This window comes from Carassius gibelio, chromosome B18 (assembly GCF_023724105.1).
Source record: "Carassius gibelio isolate Cgi1373 ecotype wild population from Czech Republic chromosome B18, carGib1.2-hapl.c, whole genome shotgun sequence".
In the NCBI taxonomy this organism is placed as follows: domain Eukaryota; kingdom Metazoa; phylum Chordata; class Actinopteri; order Cypriniformes; family Cyprinidae; genus Carassius; species Carassius gibelio.
In genome coordinates, this window is record NC_068413.1 from 17,718,103 (window position 1) to 17,738,496 (window position 20,394).

General features: G+C 35.5%; 1 protein-coding gene across 3 annotated transcripts in view; it reads left to right on the forward strand.

The window, feature by feature from the left end:
- The first annotated feature begins 799 nt into the window (after positions 1 to 799).
- LOC127977796 (leucine-rich repeat and fibronectin type III domain-containing protein 1-like protein) overlaps positions 800 to 20,394 on the forward strand; it is a 148,622-nt gene continuing 129,027 nt past the window's right edge. For 2 of the 3 annotated variants that reach the window (XM_052582930.1, XM_052582931.1), the window contains exon 1: positions 800 to 1,482. The gene's annotated coding sequence lies outside the window, so the exon portion shown is untranslated. Of the gene's footprint in view, positions 1,483 to 1,576; positions 1,685 to 20,394 lie in introns of those variants that run through there. The other variant, XM_052582932.1, reaches the window with a different exon arrangement.

Sequence of the window (20,394 nt, forward strand, 5' to 3'; positions counted from 1 at the left end):
TTAATTACAAATTAAAAAACTATCAAAAATAGTTGAACCAGTCTCAGTAAAACACTAGCAGAAATGTGTACAGAGGATTTCTTCATATTTAATAAATGAGCACCAAACTTTCAGCATCCCTTCACCAAAAGCCAGGAATGAGAATTCCCAGCACGTTTTGCAAATAAAACACCCATTCAGTTCACGTACTGTATTTGCTGTAATTTAAATGCAGGATCACCTCCAGAGCTCATACACCCTACCCCGCACACACACACACACACACACACACACACACATACACACTCACATACACATGCACTCATATGAGGACTTTCCACTGACTTCTGCTGTTTCATACACATCTAACGTTATTTGCTAAATCTAAACCTCACAGCAACCACAACATTTTGATGAAACATTATTTAGTATGTTTATTAAGGAGTTTTCTCATGAGGACCGTGCCTGTTCTCACAGTGTAGCTGATTTCAGGTTTTACTATCATCATGGGGACATTTGACTCTCTCTCTCTCTCTCTCTCTCTCTCTCTCTGACTCTCTCTCTCTATCTCAGTTCAATATGTGCTTTATTGCCATAACGATTGTTACAATGTATTGCCAAAGCAGTGTATGCATTAAATCTAGAAAATAGATATATGCAACAAAAACATGCTTGTGTATACATTTAAAAAGTTGAACAAATCCACATTTTAGAATTGTATGCTCTCTCTCTCTCTCTCTCTCTCTCTCTCCCTCTCTCTCTCTCTATCTCTCTCTCTCTCACACACACACACACACACACACACACACACACACACAGAGCGCGTTTCGCATTAGACGTCTCTGAAAGTCATCTCATACCTGGCTGCAACAAAGCTAAAGACGCATCTCAAGAACATTTGGATTTGTGCAGCATGTCCAGATAGCGCCTCTCGCGCGCGTGGTTCGGTGGGCAGCGCGAGGCGTGTCTGCGGCGCGTTTCTCCTCACCACTCCCACTTACCGGCGGCTGAACTGCAGAGACAGCGCTTCATTTATAACGCCCGCAGCTCAATAGACGTCTGGTGGAGAGGAAAGAAACGCTTCTCTCATCGGAGAGTCTCTCAACACCCGGCGGACGGGAATAATTCATCGGGGGCGGTTGCGTATGACTTGGGATAATGTTTGGATGTACTGGAGCAGAGGCGAGGACTTCCAGTGAGCGCGTGGATTAGGTGACTTTGATCCTTTTGTGCAGAACAACTACGCTTGCGTGCGTATGGCAGCGCCGGTGTAGTGGCTCAATGTGATGTGGATACTTGTCAAGGACATCGTGCGTAATAAATGAGCCTTTCCGGAGAACGACGGCGATGCATCAGAGCTCTGGAAAACACTCTCGAAGCGCTTTTGTGATCGCGCGGTGGACGATGATCTTCGGCTGTCAACTCGTCTGAGAGTTCCGTCGGCTATAGGATCCGTCGGACCCGTCTGAAGAGCAAAGTTAAGCCCGAGATCGAAAAAACCAGGTAGGCTTACCTTATAAAGGGCGCTGCATGTGGGTGCGCGGTCTAAATTGGGCATATTGTCACACGCAAGACTTTGGTTCAGTGTATCCGTGACCTTTTCAGCGGGTAATGGATGAGAGATGTGCCTGATCTGTCTTTCATGGAGGCATGCGAGAAAAATGAGAGGCTGTTCGATGGATCGCATCGATCTGGTGCATGCAAGGTAAATCATGTGGCGGTAATTACGCCTTTATGCTTTTTTAAAATGCAATTTTCGCTCAGTCGATTAGTTTCTGAAGTGGTTTCGCTCCAGTTTCCGAGCGAATTCTTGTAGTGTAATGAAAAAGGGAAGAGTTTGATGGGATCGAGCGGGTTTCAGGACCACGGACAGCACCCGATACTGTTAGAGACGCGAGGGAAAGTCTTCCCTGGACTGTGGCTGTGAAATGCACATGCATTTTTAGTTTAATTGCGGTATTTCAAGAGTATGCATGGGGGTGTGATCAGATTCTGTCGGTTTGAAATCAAAGTAAGGTGTGAATGCCAATCAGGCATCTGTTAACGCTTGGGTCTCCTTGCGTTGTGCATGAAGAGGTTCTGTAATATGTTTAATTAATCGATCTGTCACACTGTGCTTTCCTTTTCCTGTCCCAGACACCTACACTGACACACAAAGAGCGAATGAGGAAAAGAGAGAAAGCCAGGTGAAATGATTCTGAAGGTCATATTTAACAGAAATCTAACATTCTCAGGAACTATGACCCTGAACTAGCACTGCTTTTCTCTGTTGCCATGTGACAGACAGCACTGCTGCTGCTGTGCATCCCAATACTGCTATTCCTCTCATCCAAAAATAGATTGCCTGGCAAGTGGAGAATCACCAGTGGTGCCTGCCGTTATTATGAATCACAATGTGATTTCCAAAAATGAACTGATTAGACTCCATTATTGGCAGACTGGTCTCTCTGTGTCCAGTAATTGGTATGCCACTGTGTGCCACACCTAGTGGATGTCTGATATCCTGTGGACATGTTTGTAATTACTGCCCTTTTAGTGTGTATTTGTGTATTGCTGTGTGTCTTTGTGAGATTGTGAGACTCTAACTTTCCCTTTAATCACTGTGAGAGAACAAAACAACACAAGCAACTAAAGTCAAACTGTTATCTGTGTTATCTGGCTGAAATATATTTTTATATAATCTTAAAATATCAATACATATTTGTTTTCATAATAAACAACATAAAATACAATAAAATAAATTATCAAATCATTTTTAAATTCATTGAATCAAATACTTTAAATTAATAAATCATAAGTTACATATGTGTGTGTGTGTGTGTGTGTGTGCTATTTATTATGTATTCACTCATAGTATCTGCATTCAAAAGGGTTATAGATCGGGTAGAAATAGCTTCTAATGTAGCAATACTCACTTTTTAGAGGTAAATTATAAGGTTTTTAATTAAAATTCATAAAAGGTTTGAATTAAACCATCCACCCACATTTTCATCTTTGATTCATAAGCATTATTTGAGATCAGCTCAGCTCATTCTATATTATACAGACATTCCTTACTTCACACCACTTTATGTACTTTGTTGTACAAAATTTGCTGGCATTTACTTGATTATGACTAAGAGGCTTTGGATAAAATACGCTTTATTCTCATGAAGATCAGTTTGTACCAACATATCAGTCTTTTGATCAAATTTCTAGAATTGCAGTCAAGTTTGCACATATTACAAGTGACAGCCTTGCTTCTGGCACCTTGGTTAAATATGGAGCTTGAAAAAAGGTCACCAATGAATGTGTGTTTCCAGCACATTTTCAATGCAGTTGTTGACATGTTTCGAGAACACAATCTCTCTCTCTCTCTCTCTCTCTCTCTCTTTCTGTGTTTCTGTCTACAGTCAGTCAGCTCCCTCAATATGACATGGCCACTCTGTCAGCTCTCTGGGAATTAGAGGTTGGGAGTCTATTACTCTGAATCTGGCAACCCTGAGGCAAAGCAAGCCCTCTCTCATGCCGCTGTTCTGCCTGGTGCCGTCCTGCAATCCTGTTTATGCAATAACCCGTACTCTTGGCTTGCTTGAGTGTGTGTGCTGCTGGTAACTTACAGGATCATGAAGGCTGTGGATTTGTTCTTCGGATGTGGGTCAGTGACAGTGTGTTGATAATGCACAATGACCCAACTTGGATGTTAAAAATAATCACAACAAATCACTCTCCTTGGCACCCAAATTTTGTCTAAACATCCCTTGTCCTTCCGAACAAAGAGTTTCTCTACATATACAGCAGTCTGATGCCATTGCATATCAGCCTTTCTCTCTGTTTGGCTTTATTGTTCATTCTCACCGCTCTCATATTCAGTAACAATCTCTCTCAATTCTTTCATCTCTAACTTTTCCTGAAGTGCAAGGATGTTAATCATGCTGTTCAGATCACACTTGCCATTATCTGATCCTTTGATCATATTTCTCTGCTAATCTTGCATCGTTTGGATGTTATTTCTGTCCCCTCCCACCAAATAGCAGATGCATGTCAGCTAGAGCGATGCTGATTGCTCATGTTGATTTGTTTCGGTGGATATTTGAAATTGTCTTTATTGTTTTTGTTTATTTTATTTTATTGTTTTTGTTATTTTATTATTATTATTATTATTAGTAGTAGTAGTAGTAGTATTAGTATTATTATTATTATTAGTATTATTATTAGTTGTAGTAGTAGTATTAGTATTAGTATTATTAAGTCATATATATATTTTTTTCATAATAAAAATGTATATTACTACAATAAACATATATATGGTTTATATTAATATAATGATGCAATTATGAATACATTTAATTTGCATTTACGCAATTATGCAAGCAACATAAATTAGATGATCTGAAGCTATTTGTCCTACCCAAGCTTATTGGAAATAAGTGGTTCTACTTACATTTTTGCAAAAAAAAAAAAAAAAAAAAAAAAAAACTTACATCACATATACATTTTAATATGATCTGGCTTTCTAATGCAGTAGGTTTCCTCGGTAGCTCACCCGATTTGGCGTTGCTCTTGTGTAGTGCTCCAGTGTGAATCCCATGAAACTACAGTTCAACAAAAAAGCTCAAACACACTGATAGTTTCATCAGCAGATGCATTTTTTTCTATTATTTATATTTATATTTTATTTATTTTACTTTTGCATTAATTAACACTGCTGGGTATGTAATAAATACACAACAATATGTGCCTGTACCAGCATGAGGAAAACATGCCATTTCAATGTATTGAGCATGCATTTTAGCAGCACTCAGTGGACTTGAAACTGTCATGAAACATGCAGTAAGGTATGTAATAATGGTGGTGCAGAACTGCGCCACCGGTACATATTTCATATTTCAAATGAGTTGGATTCATCACATACAGTAGCCACCAATAGTCATATTATTAGTTAAGGGATGTGGACTGATTAAATTCTGTCTAAAAAGGTGTTTTCATTTGCTTCTTGAAAACTATGATGGTCTCAACAGTTGGAAGCCCATTTCACCAGACAGGAGCAGAGAAAGTGAAGGTTCTGGAAAATGAACTTGTGCTTCATTTTGAATTAGCAATGAGGTGCAGGTGCTGCTCATTAAGTGGCAATAATGTAGCTAGAGAGGAAGCTTTTTTTATTTTAACCATTTAATTTTATTACTTTTTGTCTAGCCTTTTCTTTTTTTTTTTGGAGCAAGACATGACATGAGGCAGTAAATGCTCTTCCCAGAGCATGCATGGAAATATGCATCTGAGCATTCGAAAGCAGCTGCAGATGCAGTCAGTCTGTTACTGATGCTGCAGAAAAAAATAGAACTGGTACATTTCATATTTTAGCACTGAAGTGATAGTAGTGTTTTTTTTTTGCATCCCTGCTATCACATAAAATGTTTATGGACAATATAGTAAAACATGCAACTAACAGTCCATTGATCCATGCATTAACATCTTGTTCTTATTCCACAATAAAGCCCTCGTCTTCCTTTACTGTGCCTGGGGGAGGCTTCCCTCCTGTCCGCCCTCTCTTTCTTCTGCTGATCATTTTTACATGCTTCTGCCGTGTAAACAGTGCTTTCTTACTCAGCACTCTGGAAGAGGCTCTGGGAATGGTGAGCACTAATAGCTAATGCCTGTGGGTGGAACACTTACTGTGTGTAATGCCAGGGCATTGTGAGGCATGGGAGAGGGAAGGAAAAGTGGTTGTCTTTGAATGTCTACTCTGCTAAACAACAACCAATTATATCAATCACTGTAGTGTGAACAGTACACAGGGTTGGGTGTTGACAAGGAGGTAAAAATAATCCCATCTCAAGCTTGTAACTATTGAGTGTGTGTGCAAACAGGTTTATGTTGGAAACCTCTGCTTTTATGTGCATTTGACCAAGTGTTTAAACTGTAAAGGAGATGAGAACAGTGAGGAAAACATAAGGCAAAGCCATGCAAGATTTGCCCACGCTCTAACAAGATATTCTCATTTAGCTCATATATTAAAACATAATGACTTTTTTGAAGTTAATGTTCTGAAATCTTTATACAGAGGAGAAGCATGCAACAATGCATGAATATCTTTATGAGCATTATTGCATGACTGGACATGATTGGTTCTTCCACAGAAACATTTACTTACCACCACAGTTTGCTCCATATGTATTTAATAATGGAGATACTTTTACATAACGTTTGTATTATTCATATATCACATTGAGTCATTACACAAAGCAACCCATTTGTGGGATGAAAGTAGTAAACAAGAAAATGAAAGGTCAAAGTTCCCATGCAATGCACAACAAAAGTAACACATGCCTAATTGAATATACCTGTTCTCACCGCCGGATAACTCATATTACCCTGTGCATCAGTGAATCGGTTGTATTTGGTCATGTTCAGTGCATATGTACATGATTTCTGCACCTCCTGTTGATGTGCATCATGCTTGAAAACTAATGGTGATGTACTTGGCCTGATTGTTGGCGACAGAGATATGTGCATTAATGCATCGTGATACAGTAAGTGCGTTTGTGTGATAGACAGCTCTATTTGCAGAGATGTGAATCAATCTTCCCATAGTCCATCAACACAGTGTTTGCTATAAACTGCTTCAGAAGATGCCAAATGAGCATTATAGTGTGGGTTTAAAGACAATTAGGATCTGATTGCATGTTGATAGATACAGTGTACAATACAGATTGTATAAAATTTGAATTAACTCAAAGTAAACCTTGCTTCTGTTTCTGAATAACAGCATTAACTTTATCTGACTGTCCAATGTGTTGATTAATTATTCATAAATCGTCTTCACTTGGTCATAAAAAGATCTTAAATCTGCAATTTATTTATTACTGTTTGTTGCGGCCTCAGATTCTGACAAACACGGCGTGCCGTAACAGCCTCTTCCTGCAGGAAGGTTTGCCCAAAATAGCCGGTCAATCAACTTCTCAGCATTTGATTATCTCGCTTCCTGTGTCAGTGCGGGAACACGTCCCGTGGCTAATGGATTTTAACTGCTATCGTTCTTTGGCCTTCTTTACCTATGACCCAAACCCAGCATGAGAGCTGCCGTCGGCCGCTTGCAATCGTCATTCACTGCTTTTAGCATTTCTTTCTCCTCCATAGAGCATACGGCAGTCGTCTGTCTGATGTGACTCATATTTACAAATTCATAATCATTCAGCAGGGGAGGCTGTCAGGAAATGAGCAGAAAGCATGGGCTTTATATGACTGATGATGCCAGATACAATGAAACGGCTTGTACTTGTAATTAATGTTGATGCGGTGACTATGACAACAGCTGCGGTCATGATGATGATATTTCGATTATCTGCAGACTACCGTATTGCTATAATGAGTCAGAAAATGTAGAGTTGGGTTGGGAAAAGACAATTACCCAATGTATACTCCATACTGTCACAGAATGAATCATTATTTTGAAGTTACTAATTAGTCTTAAAGGAATACTACATCCAAAAATGATTGTGTCATCCTTTACTCACCCTCAAGGTCTTCCAAATCCTGAGTTCCATCATCTGTTGAACATAGAAGATATTTTGAAGAATGTTGGTCCCCAAAGACTTCCATAATATTGCAAAAATACTATAGAAGTCAAAGTGGACCAGAAACTGTTTGGTTCCCAACATTCTTAAAAACATTGTTTTGCAGAAGAAAGAAACTCATACAACTTGAGGAAGTCTAAATTTGGTTGAATGATCTATTCAAGGGAAAACAAATGTGAAATTGGCTTTATGTGTCAAACATGAAGTCGGTTTATAAAATAAAGAGAGAGCCTGCAAAGTATGGCAAGTATTGAAAAACAGATTTGCATGCTGTTACGCTGGATGATTTGTCTGGCTGCTTTGAGTCATTGATTATTAAAGCCATTAGGCAACACAGATGGTTGTTAGGTGTGGAGATCATTTGTATGTAGACATGTGCAGTTAAGTATTAATGTTAAAATATTAATTAAAAATGCACAGATGAGGGTTTTAATTTACAGATTTCGTTCTCACTAATTGTGGACTGAAAGACATTGTTTCGGCCCATTACAAGCAGCTAATAGCGTGCTGCTCATGGCTTCATTGCTCTTCAAGACTGTCAAGGTGAAAGAGAGTTAATTGTCCTACTTAACCTGGCCGTGTTTGATCCACGTCCTGCACAGAGGACAACAACGTTCCCAAAATTCACTTGTAGAGTCACTGGTTTAAAGCTTTCTATGAACATCTCCCAATGCTTCATGCTGCAATCATTGAAATAGGCACAGCATTGTGAATGACATGCTATAGGTTCAGACAAAGTCTGTGTAAAAGGGATAGTTCACCTAATAATGAAAGTTTTCTGTAAATTGTCTCACCCTTGGGCCACCCAAAATATAGATGACTTGTTTTCTTCAGTAGAACAGCAAAGACGATTTTTAGCTGAAAATCCTTGGTGATTCAGATAATGCAAGTCAATGGCTCCAGTCAGTTTGAGAGTCAAAAAAGCACATGCAGGTAACACAGAATGAATCCCTGTGGCTCCTGAAGATATATTCAGGCCTTGTGAAGTGAAACAATCACTCAGTGCAAGAAACTGAACATTATTTTACAACATTTTTACTTTGTTCCAGGAAACTGAGCATCATGATCATGATTCTGGATTACGTGTTTTCATTTCAAAATGCTCTCCATCCACTAAAGCTTTTCTAAGACATTTACAATATATATTGGTCCACTCTGAAACATCAGAAAATGCTACAGTTGTCTTACTGTGCATGCATAAATGGCAATAAAAGCTCACTGAGATAATACAGATAGACCAGATATAATACTATTCTCACACTCTTCTTCTGGCACAACCATTTTATTAGCAAAACAGCTATTAGATGTATAAAATGCAAATTTAACCATGTTTTGCTGCAGTTTCTGCAAAATATTTGTAGGAACATAATAAGATTTTAGAAAAAGGAACCCGTTTATTTTGCTTGTGAAAATGAATAGCATATAAAACAGGATATACAGATATACACATGGATATGAACTGGTACAATATTTCTACTTAGTAGTTTCCAGTACAAATGTATTAACATGCTTAAGCCAATATATATTTACTTAAGAAGCAGAATAAACTCTAGAAACTAGAAAAACTGAATAACATAACAAGACAAATAAGATATGAAAATATTCAGAAAAAAAAAAAAATATATATATATATATATATATATATATATAAATAATAATAAAAAAAAAAAAAAAAAAAAAAAAAAAAAATATATATATATATATATGCCAAATGAGCATTATAGTGTGGGTTTAAAGACAATTAGGATCTGGTTGCATGTTGATAGATACAGTGTACAATACAGATTGTATAAAATTTGAATTAACTCAAAGTAAACCTTGCTTCTGTTTCTGAATAACAGCATTAACTTTATCTTTAACTTTATATTTATATATATATGTATGTGTGTGTGTGTGTGTGTGTGTGTGTTTTTTTTTTTTTTTTTTTGAGAAAGTGGGGCAGTAAAAAAAAAAATCTAATTTCCTATTGAATAAAGTTTATTTATTTATTTATTTATTTATTTATTATATCATGAACCCATTTAATTTTGGTACATTTAACACATTAGAAAAATATTTAGGGTCAGATATTACTAACAGTTTGCACCAGCTCAAACCCTCTTCTTTCTTTCTTGACGTAAAAAAAAAAAAAAAAAAAAAAAAAAATATATATATATATATATATATATATATATATATATATATATATATATATATATATATATATTTACTAAAATTTGCAGTAGGCAGTTTACTGGTATTTACGTCTGGAGAGCAAAAGCACTTGGTCTTGGTGTGAAAGGAAGGTCAAAACATAGAGAAATGTGTTTTCAAATGCATCTGGATGAGTTAAGACGAAGCCTTACTCTGCACATGTTTAGTAGATTGCTATTACTATTATTTGAAAGAACTAAAATAAAAATAATATATATATATATATTATTTCTAGTTAGGGTTAGGGTTAGGGTTATGTGCAAATGAATATCATATTCATAAAGTCATTACAGAGATTGCATCGAATCTTGGTTATTAAAGGAGAGTTAATGCAATTGCTTATGGTGGTGCTCTTCCATGACTGCCTTGGTTTTCTGAGCTATTGCATTAGCAGAATTCAGTTTCCCATCTGGGCAGTTTAAATGTTACACACAGCTTCACTTTCAAGCTATCATTGTCATTATTTATGATTCAGACTTTGTATTTTATCTTTTCACATTAGATTATCCACATTCAGAGACGAAGGAACTCTTTTATCGCTAATCCAATGTCCTGATATGACTGCAGTCTTTACAAAAGAAAGATTTCCCACAATATTTCATAAGTCATACGAGTCAGCGAGTGCTGAAGTCTCTTGTAAGTGGATTGGTCTTGGCAAATGTTTAGCGTCTGCCGTGGACTTCTCTGTTACAGACCTGATGAACTCTGGCAACGGAGTAAATCAGTCAAAATCCTGACAGACGCTGCTGTAGGGAATACAACTAATTCTGTTTAGACGTTAGTATCAAGGTCAGCTCAACCAAGTCTCTTTCAGTTTAGTAAGACGAGCTGTGTTTTACCACCTAAACACAGACGCAGGAGAGAGGGATTATTTATTTTGATATAGTTTTTAACTCCCCCACCTGCTGATTGTGTTAATCTCTATTATTAGTTCATCTTTATTATTTGTTTTTATTTCATTCTATTTATCCAGTGTAATTTAAACAAACAAACAAAAAAACAAATAAACACTGTTTTAGAAGGAAAGTTTATTAATTTTCCTAGATTATATATGAATATTCATTAATATTATTTTCAATATTAAATTAATATAATTTCAGTATTACATTGATACATTTTTAATATTATATATTGAGATTTATATATGCTGCACAGTTATGTTCAATTAGCATTTTATTTTTTTTAAGAAAATGTTCATGTAAAAATAAAAAATATATTATTTTATTATAAATTAATAATAGTTGCACTATTAATTTAGTATTATATATATATATATATATATATATATATATATATATATATATGAATGATACATGTTTATATATTTTCTAAAAACATAAAAATATCAATATATTACTCAGCAAATAAATCAATAATAATAATAATAATAATATAAACAAACTTGTCCCTTTTAGACTTGACCTATATTCATTTACTGCTTTACGCTTTTTTTTTGTCTTTTTATTTATAATACAATTAACAAAAGCAAAGCTTATTTGGATAAAAGCATCTGCTAAATGACTATATGTAAATGTTATAATAATAATAATAATAATAATAATAATAATAATAATAATAATAATAATAATTTGTTAACGTTTTGGTCATGTTTTTGTCATTCAGCACTGGACTAAATTATTTGTAACTTCAGTAAAATAGACTACAATTATTGCCAGAGTTGTCTTTTTTTACTCTGACAGAATGTCAACTCAAAAGTCAAACTGATTCAGATGCTTGACTGTGACACTTTGGCATGAGAAAATACTGAAAGAGAGCAGTTCCTTCCAAATAGGTCTGCTATGGATTACTTTACTTATGCTGAGCCACCAGGATCCCTGCCCTAAAGGTTCCCTCAAATCTAGAAAAAGACACTCATATGCTATTTAGCTAGTGATAGGAAAGAAACAGTATAACAACACGGTAAAAGTAGTCCATGCAACTTGTGCACTATATAATCAGACTTCAGAAGCCATGCGGTTTGATAGAAGCAGTGAAGGGGAAGTCTATGACTTTAAATATCTCTTATGAAGAAAAGAAGTCTGCTTAATTGTACTGAATGTACCTTTGTTGTGTACTTGTAATAATAATAATAATAATAATAAAGTAGATTTTTAAAAAGTGCACTCTGTAAATAATGTTAAATGAAATGATTTTAATAGTTTTGTGTCATGTTTTACAGAAGTAGACTTATTTTAATGTTTGACTAACAGACACAAACACATGCAGAGTACTTGCCTCATCATTTTACTGTATTGTGTTGTTGCATAGTGCATTTAAAATAAATATATTTAACATTTACTAAATTGCAACTATACGGCACACAAGGTCCAATAGAAATGACATATATTTTAGTTGATAATAAATATTTGTCAGTACATTGAGCAGTAACTTTAACCAAATTTCAAAGACGATATGAGCAGTTATTCAATACAGAATATAGGACATCTGTAAAGATGCGCTGAAGTCTGAAAAAAAGTCAAACTAATTGCATTTAATATAAATATAAACTATAATACATTTTTAGTTGACTATAAATGGCATGCATTCATGTGTCTGAAAACATTACATTCAGTTCTCATGTATATACATATATTGTTACTGTAATAAGTACTTCTTTTGCTAAAGCATGCTTTTTTCATAAGGAATAGCGCATACAGTAATTTATGTGAACTTTGGTTGCAATGAACAAAACTTCTGCTTTTGTGTCACAGAACTGGAACGACATGAGTGTATTTTCATTTTCCCAGGTGAAGTGTTGCTTTAATCGTACAATCACTGATCTCCACGCGTCTCACACGAGTCTGGAGCAGGAACTTTCACTTCTTTGAACTTCACTGTCTCGTCTTCATCCTTATTAAAGCACACGCAGTTCATTTACTCAGTATCCCTAACACATAAAATCACTTTTAATCAAACCAAGTCATTACAGAGTTATTAAACTTTGAAAGCACCCAGTAGTAAATCATTACTGCTTTCATTATCTTTTATATCAATTTGGGCATTCTGCAAATATCTGTGAATAATTTTAATACCGCTCAGAATGACTGTCCTGAGTGACATTCTCAAGTAATTAACTGTGTCTTTTAACGACCTCTTTAGTCTGATCTTAGTCTGGCTCTCAGTGACGCTCACACTGTGTGACTGCAGGGTCAGAAATACAAAGAGTATTAATGTGTGTATGAATACTCAAAACAAATGAACATTTACTGTATGAATTAAAGGTGGTGGCCTAATTTAAGCATTGTCTATACTGTTTTGTATAACGGTCTTGTAACCTAAATGTCACATCATGTGAAGTTTATATAAAATAATAACAATATTCGATATTGAAAAATTGAGATTATTCAGTTACAATGGCTCTATATATTAAATAATAATAACAATAATAATATTTCTTATTACTGTGTGTGTTTGTGTGTGTTTGTGTGTGTGTGTGTGTACTGTGTGTTTCATCCTCTGTAATCTGGCACTGAATATATATCTTATTAAAGGGCTGCTCATGAATTGTTGATTCAGGATGCAGTGTGGCATGCTGGGTAATGATGCTAGGCAGGGGGCTAGTGTGGCACAGCTAAACCGCCTTAAAATGCTAATTGCTACGACTGATCAAAGCATTGATCCGTTATTGCTTATAATTTCTGAGTCCTCCAGACTCAAGGCTCTTACAGTTGCCTTTCTCCAGCGCTTCTTCAGATCATAACATTAGCAAACTGAGCTCCCATGCAAGGCCCTCAGTGCATATTACATCTAATTGGTGCTTGACACAGAGGTACACACACACACACACACACACACACAGTCTGTGCTACCTGTCCAGAAATAGCAGGACTAATCATCAGCAAGCTCTTGGCCTGGTGAAATGTTTGATTTGAGTGTGAGCGTCTGGTGTTTGGAGGAGACGCACGCAGACGGAGGTCTGATCGATCAGCAGCAGCAGACTGTGGAAGTGAGATTGTGATTAGATTGCTGTCAGACCGCCTCACGTTCACACACACACACACACACACACACACACACACACACACACACACACACCCACACACACACACACACACGTGACAGGTGCACCTCTGGCCTGCTGATCTACACAATATTCAGCACATTACAGTACTTCAGTACTCAGTATTGATTTTGTTATTTAATATAATTTGAGTAAATATATATATGTGTGGTCAAATGATTTAAATAGCCAATAAAGAAATATTACACAATACTATTAAAATGCTGAATAGTTAATGTAGTAATAATAATAATAATAATAATAATAATAATTATTATTATTATAATTATAATTGTTAGTATTGTTTACATTTAACTTTAAATTTGTTTCCCATTTACAATTATATTAATATTGCTGTAAAATTACTCAAAGCTCAAATTATTCAATTCAGTTGCTCCTTTTTTAAAATCTAATTATAAAATGACATCTTATTTGAGTAAAATTTGTGGTTGAGATACAGTCATTTACACAATGGAGTAACTAATAACATATTTATACCTTAAGTAATTAAGATATTACTAATAAGCTTGGTAAATATACATATATATATATATATATATATATATATATATATATATATATATATATATATATATATATATATATATATATATATAATTTGAATCTTCTGGTGACAAAAATATGTTGTATCATATTGCATTTAATGAGTTATTGGATACCACGTGATATTGTGCTGCCCAAGTATACACACATTTTTCCAAGTAGTTTTGATTTTTATTGAAGTATTTTAGAACATTTGCAAAATCAAAATTATTATACAGTGTTGGAAAAGAATGTTCAATTCTCAATTTGACCTCCTTACACTGATGCTTACTGTTTTCCAATGTTTAAGCACTGAGTACCTGTTAATCAAGAATATAATCTTGATTTTCAACAGTTGTTTGTGTTTGACCCTGTTTTTTGCTCACAGCAAAACCGCTTCAGTTTCTTCCAATTAAAAGCATAAAAGCGGTGAGTTTGAACAAGCTCTCGCGGGATCCTGCTGTTCCTGGACAGAAAGATCAACATTTTAAAGTGCTAATCTCTAAGTGTTTATCTGCATTCAGGCCAGCGTGCTCTGTTTGCAGGTTCACATGAATGAAGATCCGGTTCTGGCAAAGATTCACTGATGAAATACCCATTGCAGATTTGCAAATATGATTTCAAGGCAAAACTGCGTTTTAAAAATCAATTTTATTTCATTGTAAATAAATAATCCCCCACCCTTGGCATCCAGAATTGATTCTATCAAGCATGTATAAATATAACCAGAATAAAACTTTATGGTTATTGTGTTTTTATAGGCTAAAGCAATGCAGCGCTTTTAAAGGAAACAATAGGCCATTAACAAAAGAGTCTACAGCTTGCCGTTCGCTCCACATCTACAGAAAGAAGCTGTTTTCAAACGCCTTGACAATTCAGGGTTCGATCTACACCTTTCGCAGACACCTAAACCCCATCACACGTCCCTCTGGCCGAGGCTCAGCTGAGCATTTCTCACACCTTGGAAATCAATTTCACCACACGCGGCAATGAAAAACAATTCAAGCCTTCATTGCCACAGTTGTGTTTTGTGCTTCGCCTCCCCTGAGTCTGTGAGCTGAGCTCTGAAAGCCTGAAATCAGTCTGACAGAAGTGATGTAATGCTTTCAGCAGGGTCAATATTTGTTAGGCCTGACTGAAATGTTTACATCTGTTACTGCAGCATCTTCTTCATCTTTTTTTTTTTTTCTAAACTAATGATTTAAAAGCATAAGAGTAGTGTGCTATACATTACATCGTATTTGATTCTGATTGGTCAACAACTGTGTGCTTTTAGCACCTTTATTGTGTGGTAACCATTTTATAAAAACAATAAGGTGCTCAAGTCTCCAGGCCTCGTTTATAAAGTGTGCGTTTCCTTTGACGTGAAAAGGTGCTTAGCAGATGTACGTACTGTTTTCTGTTCTTGCAGCTCGCTGTTCTAAACCAAAGGATTTAGACGAAGAATGGTCATCTTTTATATGTTAATTACATTAATTAGGAGTCGTTTACTTGCACGCAAGTTCAAGATAATTAGCAATGCATAGATTTCACATCTAAAAAAAGATATGCGTATGTGTGTTTTCTGTGCGTATTTATGAATCATGTATACGTATATTTAAGAGATGATCGTTCAATCAAATTTAGTATGATTTCTGCACATCGTTTTATAAATGTCTTATTGCTTACCTTAACAAAAATTGTTGAAAATGTTTTGTTTGATCTCACATAACCTAAAATAAGGGCCTGCAATAACACAGTTTGTCCAGTGGGGCGCTGTAGCGCAAAACTGTAATCATAAAACAGAGAGTTCCGGTCCTTGATGCTGATTGGTTGAGCCAAGTTCAAAGCTGTTGTAAATGACTCTACAAACACACACCTTTGTTTACATTTGTGTGTTGCTCGACAACCACTTTGTTGGAACCACAGCCGTTTCTGAAGAACTACGTTGTTTGGCTGAAAAATACTGTTTTTACTAATATCATTACACTTTATTTGCTCTGTTTTATTTTGTGAAACCTTGCAACGTATATGGAATAACTGTTTTATATATTTTTAACTGTTTTTATATAGATGGAAGCAAAGATGTTTTTCTTTTTAACAGTAATCACGTCAAATTCAGTTTCTTGCACAAAGACTTGGAATTTCAGTTCCACGGTGCGTTTTTATGATGCTTCACAATCTTTTTTTTTTTTTTTTTGGAGCCTAAAAGCTTTAGTATCTATTCATTGAAATTGCATGTCAAAACTAGTAAAAATCCTTCAGAGCTTTTCCTCTGCTCTTCCATGACAGAAAGACAGTAATTTGGGTTTAAAGCAGAAAATAATTTGATGTGCTCCACAAAAGTTAAATAAATTCCATTGCAAATTATTATTTTTGGCTCCACTTATAAATTCAAGCTAGTTTTCATTTTTACATAACACAGTGATATTTTAAGACATCAGACTTCTGCTTTACATATTATAATTATTATTATGTTTAGTATTATTGGACATATACAGTTAACTGAAATACATAACGAAGACGTCCTGTGGTTTTGAAAGACGTCTCATGTCTGCTTCGTGGCTTCTGTCTGAGAGCTTGAGCTTTGTTTCTGTCAGATCTTAAATGAGCCGTTGACTGTGATTATTGAGTGACTTCATGATATTGCAGCCTGACAGACATTTCCAGTCTTTTTTCTTAAACTTGTTTTGTTTCACAGAGCTGCCTCAGATGTGTCAGAATGCAGCATCCTTCACCATGTCTGCCTGCACACACACACACACACACACACACACACACACACACACTAACGCTGGAAGGATTTGAAATAGTCAGTGTTGAAATATAGGACGTTCACACTGAAATTCACACTTGCATGCCTGCCCAAAGCGAAAAAAACAAGAACTATAATGCAGGGTACTAATATAGTTCAATAAAACCAATTTTATATGCATATACATTTATATATATATGAGTGTGTGTGTGTGTGTGTGTGTGCTAAAATATCATTATACCTCATTTATCACGTCTTCTCCAGGTACAATGAATATTTTTACCCATCACTTCTGGGTAATCGTTGAGCGCTGGAGTGTGCTTGATTAGGATTAGCATTAATATTTGGGAATAAGCTCTGGACTGGATTCAGGAGAGATTTGGACGGATGGCTCTGGCTGGATGTTGCCTGTGGTAATACGAAATAATCTTGTTACACTTCCTCATCTTCCTTTCAGAAATTTCACGCACTCGTTTTTCTCCCGCTCATCTCCGAGCCTGAGCTTTGAGTAAATGGCTCGTATTAGACGTTCAGCTTCAGCCAATCGAAACGCCTCCTTTATACCAATCAGATAGAGCTCAGTCTCTGCAGAGACCGTGGAGGGTCATCAATTCGGATGGATTTTCTGCCTGGCGCTTGTCTGGAGAGAAAAGGACAGGTTTGGAGAGAAATTTAGCTGTGCATCGGTGCGATTCTCCATTAATGCATTTTCTGTGTCGCCGCTGTTCTGTTGGAGGCAGAGATTGTGTTGATTGGGGAAAAAGGGACACGTGTTATTCTGAGCGGCATGCATTTGCTCGTGCACACATGCCTTGGGCGAACACACTCCGAGCGTGATTTCTGAAGGCTAAGTTTGCAGATTTAACTGTGAGTGTCTTGAGACGTGCTCAGTCAGGGTCACTCAAAGTCACAGTGAGTTGTGATGCTGTGTGATTCCTGACACAAACTCTTCTGCTCCCTGTTTTTGAACTTACTGGAAGCGAGAGGAACACGTGTAGCCCATGGATCGATACTGAAGGTAACAGTAAAATCAGGTTTCCGGCACTCGACCGATCACTGCAGAGTATTATCTGCTGACCTTGGAAAGCAGACATTTGAGACTTCCTGAAACTGTGGTTTTTGGTGTGTTTTCAGGACAAAGCATCATGAACATTGGCGCGTGTGAGGACGGTTTGTTTCTGCTGGAGTTGTGGCCTAACAGTCATGGTGCTCACGTGATCAATGAGAGTTTGAATCCAGCTTGCAACATTATATCCGATGCCAATCATCCCTCCTCTTCTCATAATATCCTTGCATTCCTCCACTATTCCTAATACAATTCTTTCTTTCTTTCTTTCTTTCTTTCTTTCTTTCTTTCTTTCTTTCTTTCTTTCTTTCTTTCTTTCTAATAAAATATTTCTAATCCTGTAGAAATATAGCTAATCTAACTTGAATACTGAAATTGTAAATAATGCTAGATATCAAATATCAATCTATATTTAGTCAAAAAATAATAATAATATTAATAATTACATTTGTTATGATTTTTTTTTCATTGCTCTGTATAATAAAATAATAATATCAAGAACAACTAATTTCAAGATATAAAATCATTACATAAATTAATTCATGATTTCAATATATTCAAAATTAAGTTTAGATTTGTGACTTTATTGGTGTTAAAAAATATTTTCAATAATCAAACACGTTAATAATAATGATAATTATTATATTTCCTTGCATCGCTTTGAATAATAATAATAATAATAATAATAATAATAATAATAATAATAATAATAATAATAATAATAATACGACAATGATAAACCTAATATTGGTAATATTCTAGTTTTCCATTGCCACTCTGTAGTTCATTAGTTAAACCTGCCGGCCTTAATCAGTGCAAAACTGAAAGTCAGCGTCGGCTCTTTCTGTAACTGACATCACAAAATGATTTCATTAAAACTCTATTAGCCCATCACTATAGAAACCACACAAAGGTAAGACCGGAGTACATATGCCTCCGCATGCACATTATGTTTCACTTTAGCATTAAATGTTTTCCACTGACAGATCAATTAATCATATCAGTTCATGCATCCTCCCGTCTGTTCTCAAGATACGAATGTAAAGAGGTTTGTCTTTAACTGGGGCATCCCTTCTACCTGTCGTCCCCAGATAGCGGCCGGAAATAGTAATGAGGAGCACACAGGAGATGACCGGGACCCGTCACAAGAGTCATACACATGTGTCCTCCAAAGCAAGCCACTGTAGTTTCATTGTTTAATGATCAGTATCTATCTCTAATCTCACTGCGTATTGAAGAATATTTGACATGCCTTTGTACTATTGGCTTATATAATGAATAATGCAGGTCGATATTTTGTGCGTATATATACTGTCTATATATACATTAGCTTTCTGTAGAAACACAACTGTGTGCAGATTAGTTTATGCCTCCCTTATACGATCTACAAAGCAGTCTACAGAAGTAAATATATTGGGTCCGGAGGGATTGAGGACCACCGTTGTGCCCGCGTGTTTCCTTATCGCCGCCACTTTGAAGGAATCAATAATTTATTTTGGCAATTTGCATTTAAATTCAACGGAAATTGTGATCCCGAGACAAAAGAAGCATAGCCAGCACAAACTTTCAAAGGAAGGTTGCTTCTTTAACTTTTGGTATGGGAAATACAGACTCAAAAAACACAAGAAAAAGAGAGAGAATATGAAGATCAATGAGATTGGAAACATCAAACATCAGTGCGCTGGATGGTTGGGCGGTTAGAGCACGGATGAAAGCAGGAGCGACTGGAGGAGAGTGATGGTCCAAACAATACAATAGCAGAAGCATAGACAGTATGTTCTCTTAAGACGTTTATTTCATGTTATACAGCTGTTAGGTCAGACTGCTTCAAGAGTGCTGACCGCTCTACTGTGAGTGTGATATTAACACCAAGAAGCTCTGATCCACGATTAACTTCACACTGTGACTTGCAAGATAATGGTCAAGCATGATAATATAATCACAATTTTATTATATATATATATATATTTTTTTTTTTTGCATAAATGTGCATTTTGTTTAGTTGCAGCTAACAGCACAAACGGTCGCTTGAAAAAAAAAAGACAAAATTAAGTGAGTTTTGGCTTGAAACAATATTGTTTTATGTTTGAGATAAGATTATTTTGCTTGTTTTAAGCAAAAAACTAACTTAATTTTGAATTTATATATTCATTTATTTTTCTGAAAACAAGACAGTCATCTTAAATTCCTTCTTGATTTAAGAATTGTTATATATATATATATATATATATATATATATATATATATATATATATATATATATATATATATATACACACACACACACATATATATATAGGCTGGAAACAAGACAAAAAATGTAATT